This window comes from Watersipora subatra, chromosome 8, assembly GCF_963576615.1.
Source record: "Watersipora subatra chromosome 8, tzWatSuba1.1, whole genome shotgun sequence".
NCBI classification, from domain to species: Eukaryota; Metazoa; Bryozoa; class Gymnolaemata; order Cheilostomatida; family Watersiporidae; genus Watersipora; species Watersipora subatra.
In genome coordinates this window covers 54,125,196-54,131,489 of record NC_088715.1, presented here as the reverse complement: position 1 = coordinate 54,131,489, position 6,294 = coordinate 54,125,196, and positions in this window count along the sequence as shown.

The following is a 6,294-nucleotide window of genomic DNA, read 5'->3' as shown; positions in this document are numbered from 1 at the left end:
ATCATCCATGCACTTTTTATTTAATTTAGTTGTCGTAAAGTTTTTACTTGAACAAAACCTTTATTTGAATGTCCCCTCTATTTGACCATCACTATACAAGGGTTGGAAAATAGAGTGCGACCTTTGAATTGAACGCCACCTCTATTTGAGCGCTACTTCAACATTCTTTGATCTTTAGAAACTCGTAAGTTTTCAGTAGAAAATATTTTACTAAATAGTACTAATACTGACATCAATAACAATTGTTTCTTTGGTTGTTGTTTTTGTTTGTATTGCAAATTCATTTTTTAACTCAAAATCTTTGTGAGTTTTTATTAAAACTTAGAAAGCAAAGCTAGAAAACTATTTAATCTGTATAACGCTAATATCAGTTTCTAGCTTAATGCGGTCTTTATACTTCAACGTATATAAAAAGCGGCTCAGCAGTTACAATGGAATTTGTACTGGTATTTTGAGTTTGAATTTGAATTTATTCAAATAAAACCAATTTTTCCAATTCCAAACATAAGTTAGTTATCAGAACTATTTAAGGGGATTCCTCTAGCCAGAGGTTTTGCACTACTGTTTTACATTGTAATAATATTGTTTGGTTTTATCTTTTTACATTGATACTGAATTAAATCTTTACACAACATTTTTTATGGTGCCTAAACATGTTTGAGACCTTCACAGTAACTACTAGTAAAACATTTATTTCAGGAATATTATTAAGTTTTATAATCAAAACCACCATGATGGTTTATAGTGGCTCTACTGTTGGCTACTTGTGTTACACATATATCATATAAACTCATCAAATTTATGGACAAGGCTTTTCTGCATAGCCTCAACTGTCATGTAATTTTGCAATGTGTTTTTGCTTAATAGTCAAACTAATTCATGGCTTACGCAATGACAACTGTTTACAGGTGTCACTGAATGGTTGAGAGACAACTACTTATTGATTAATATATTCTATGGCAAGATGTCTTACCACCGATTAGAGGAAGACCTTGCTTACTCCATCTTCGACATGATTGGTAGGTAGAGTTTTTAGTCGTTGACATTATTGGTAGTTAGAGTTCTCTATTTTTGACATGAACATGATTAGTAGGAAAAAATTTTAATCTTTAGCACGAGTGATAGGTAGAGTTCCCAATTTTTGAAGCATTCTATAAGTACGCTTGATACTCTCTGCAGGATTGGTAGACGAACTTCTCAATTTTTAACAGAATTGGTTAGCGATTATTTTAGGTAAAAACTTAAAAATAAAATAAATTGACAGATTAGTTAGCGGTTATGCTCTCAACTGCTCTACCAATGCAACATGATCATTACCAAAGATTTTTATTGAATGTATAGAGAAGAAGTCTTAAATGTGGTAGTTGCTCTTGCTCTGAGTTAACAAGTTAACTGAGTAACTTGTTAAACGAAGCCTACTCGAATTCAATATTTTAAGCTCTTTCTGTATGGTCTGTGACTTCTTGCTAGTATTATCTATCCCTTAGAACTTTTTTCCTTAATAGATTTTATCTGATTCAATAAACTTCACAAAGCGCTGAATTGATTAGTTTATTCTGAATTTACTGCTACATGCCCAAATAAACTCCGCAAGAGTAAAGGTAGCGCAAATTTCAACCATGCCTTCACTTAATATGACATCAAAAATAACAAAAACAGTGTCTGAAATTTTATTATTTTACATATGATCAAAAAATGTAGATATTTGTCAATAAAACATATACATGTATAAATCATATAAAAATAGCATATTTCGAAGAAAAATACATAGGCTACACTGCCTGTAACAAGTAAATTTAAGCAGTTATTTTAAATTTGAGCTTTTTGAAGGGGAGACAATTGAAAATGGTTACAATTTTAATTTGAAACTGTAATAAATATTTTACGCTAAGCCGTAAAAAACTAAAACATTTTTAGCTAAATTTTATAATTTCTACGTTTCCGTTGATCAATTTTATGCACAGGGGATTACTGGGAGTAATTGTTTTATTTACAAAATAAATAGTATATGTGAGTTTCTAAATTTTACATGTAAGTATTATATATTTTTTATTTTTTCAGCAAATTTTAGAGGAACTCTTGGTTTGTTTATTGGAGCCAGCATCCTGACTATCTTTGAGTTCATCGAATTCGGCTTAAAACTCTTGTCTTGGTGCCTCTGCAACCGACAAGGAAAGAGAAATAATCCTTTATTTGTAAAAGTCACTCCGGTTAAGGATTTTTCAGAAGATAAGCTCAAGTACTAGAAAGGCTGTAGTTTAGATTCCGTTGATCACAAAAGTAGCTGAATAAAAATGGTAGCAATTCTTTTCACAAGGACGCATTGTAAACAGAAATATTTGAGGACATCATGATTGCCTTAGCTATTACCAAATAAAATTATTTTTTAAGGATCATTGATACCCTACAGGACAATATTATTCACAAATTTATATCTGGCAAAAGCTGTCTATTTTTGGATTTTCACAGACAATTTTATTTGCGGAAGAGCGCACATGCAAATAAACTATTTTTTTTATGAAAGTAACTCATTGTCAATGTCATCAACTTCATTATTAAAAGTTTTTTGGCGTGATTTTCAATATAAAACTGCAAAAGAGACTTTTGAGATGACTGCGCCATAATGAAATCTGAAGAAGTTGTGACATTCTTAAATAATTTTGTAAAAGATTGTGAGGCATTGTCAATGGGTGCAGTTCTAATTCAAGACAATGGTTACAAAAAATGTTTGGAACTCAGCTATGTTTTCCGATTATGTCTGGCAACTGTAATTATTTGCACATTTTAACTCTTTGTGGAATTGCCTGCCCGCAATTTCGTGAGTTTTCAATTCTATCAAATAATATCATCTTGCAGGGTAATACATTTGAACCTTGTTATAAAGAAATGAAAACCATTTCTGATTGTTATTAAAAGCCCAAATTCCACCCTTAATTTTAATGGTTTTAAAATATTAAGCTGCTTCTAATGCTATTCAAAGTGCATTATACAAGATTAGTTTCTGCATAATAATATAAAACAATGCATTATTAAGTGTAGATAACATTACTTTTGCTGGGTACTTCCTATAAAAACTCTGTTTCAGATATAGTCACCCTGGATCTGTGAGTTTTTAGAAGTGAATGCCTTCCAGCTACTTTTGTAGGCTGAAATAACTCAAAACTTGGTCATATACCGGATTATATATTTTACTGATAAATTTTATGTTCACAAAGTCTCATCTCTGCAATTTAAAGGTACATACAGTGCCGTGAGAGAGTGTACCTACTCTCAGTATTACATTCTGTTGAGTATATACTCTCACTCTGAGCAATTTTAAGTCTCTCTTGCCACATGATGTGTATTACATTTGCTGACTACAATCGACTGGTTTATGAGTCATCTATGGCTGATGCAAATTTTGTGATTGGATGACGATCCTTCCATTATTATTTGTTCTTTTAGCTTGCTGTTTGTTGTCAATAAATATACTCATGCTCATTTTTAAAGTTTTGTCATTCTATAAACCCATAACACAATAGTGACAGAAATTTGATGATAATTAACGAGACTAGAGGAGTTAAGAACAGTAGCAAGAAAAGACACATCTACACATGCTTATAGATGAACTTAAACAAAATTTTAGTAAATTTTATTAAAAAAATATTATTTTAAATTAATTAATTAAATTTAATTTATTATTTTATTAAATATTATATTTTTTACTATCATTTGAGATTTATTTTGTTATTTGAGGTGATCTGACTGCCAGCATGTTTCAAGATTAAGCTAAGCAAAGCCTGATTGCGATTAAAACAGTCAAATTCAAATGAATGAGTAATTATGAAATCTATAGTTGCACTTCGACCAAGAAACCAACAAAATACAGACAAGTAAAGCTGCAATTTGAACTCAATAACATATATTATTAACGAAAGAGACAATGTTCAAGGTTAAAAAATGACAAAGTTCATCTGTAAACTATGCTGCTGTAGCTTGGTAAAAGTACTAGTGGTCAACGACCTACAGGTTCATACATGTCCCTAAGCATTTAGAGAGTTGACAACTTCAACAAAGATCATATCTGCATAGCATACCAAAACATTGTTTTTTTCTTGACAATACTAATGCAGACTAACAGAAATGTTGTGTTTTTGATGCTTTTATGCAGAAACACATTAACTCAACAAAACAAACTAAAGATTGCAAACCACAATTTTTATACTCACAAATAACCGGGCCAACAACTTTGTTACTACAAGCTGCGAGTTGAGCAGTTTTATAGCTGCAAAACCAAACTTAACTATTCCTACTTTGACCTGATTGATGATTTCTGAGGAGAAACTTGTAACTGCAATTATGTCCACAAAAAGAATAGCTGTATTGAACACCATATCAATACCAGATCAATAATTTATGTGAATATATATCAATGGATAATCAAATCTTCCCTAACAAACCATTGCCTCAACATACCAGCATCTTTCCATTCCCATGTTAAATCTAGACACCAGTCGTTGCAACATGCATTAATTCTAGCCAATTTTATTTTCATTTACATACGAGTAACTTTGGATCGCAGAACAACAATATTTTAGATTTGAAAGTCTGACATTGATGTACAATATATATCAATTGATTACAGAAAGACCTTTGCTAGCATAACATCTCAGCTTTAGTGAGGGAGCCTGTTTATACAAAGACATCACCTTACCATTGCCTGTTGCTTCTGTCTTTGTGTGCCTGGAACAAAAATTAGTTATGTGATGTTGTTCTGTTTCTTTTTGTATTTTGTATTTGGCTGATGTCAAAATAGTTTAGTATTGCCCTTTTATATAAAAGTAAATGTCACCCTTTGTTAGTGTTACAGTTTTTCCCGTTTGCATCTTGTGTGTGCGACATTATAGCAAACAAACTCTGTAAGTTTGAACCTGGTCTCCTTTTACTGAAGAAGTTATTCAACAAAACATTAGGCTATTAAAAAGAGCCCTTTAGAATAAAGTAGTTGGAGTAACGTGCTATTATAATTCTCACACATTTTTTCCATTTAGGAAATCGAGTTTTTTTTTCTAATTCCTAAATGGACAAAAGTTAGTCCCATGGTTCCTTTCACGATTCGAACTCTTGACCATCTGAGCATAGGCCAAAGTGCTAACCACCAAGCTATGACAACTACATGGTTCAAAGGTTTTGGTATCAGTTCTGATGATGCCAAAATATATGCCTAGAATTGCTTATAATATATATATATATATATATATAAGCTTCACAAACTAACTGTTTACCACTCTAATTAATACTTCCTGGATATTGTGTATTTAATGGGACAGTAGTTAGATTTATAACAATATTACTAAGCACTCTGCATTAACTAATAGAGATAAGTGTTGCAGTCTATTTGTGAAGTGATATTAAATTATATGTTCGTTAAAATCTATATTACTCTAGAAAACACTTGTTGACCTGCTGCATGTTTGGTTGGCATTGCTACTGCGATCCGCTAACATATATTGTAAGTTATTTTATTAAATAGACAAAAACCAGCGGAAAGTTGGAGTTTTGACTAGCTTTAATCTTGCAGTTGTCTGAAACGTTTTTACTTTAAATCAGATAGCCTGTAGCACCAATTTAGATTTTTAATGTAAGTATTTACACTGCTTTCATCAGTTCACAGTCATTCCATGACTTACCAAAACTTCTCTCAAAACTGTATGAAGGTTCTAATAGCATACGTAGGTTTTATCAATGAGTTATCAATCCATTCTGTGCAGTTTACTTGGTATTAATATAAATTATATAAGATGTATGTATATATATACATATATATGTATATATATACGCATATATACACACATACATATATATATGTATATACATGTATATATATATATATATATATATATATATATATATATATATATATATATATATATATATATATATATATATATATATATATATATATATATATATATATATATATATATATATATATATATATATATGTGTGTGTGTATGTATACATGCATAGATATATAAATATTATATAATTTAAATTAATAGCAAGTAAACTGCATAGAATGGATATTTTATATATATGAATGTATATATACATAAAATATCTAGTGACATTCTTAGTGACATATATATATATATGTCACTAGAAAATGTCACATATGTGTGACTAAATAAAAACGCTATATATATCTTCTTTTTTTTATTGATTAATATATATCTTTATATATATACGTATGTCACTAAAAAGCTTATTAGCTTTGACAAAAAACTGATTGAAAAATCAATTAAATTTATTCA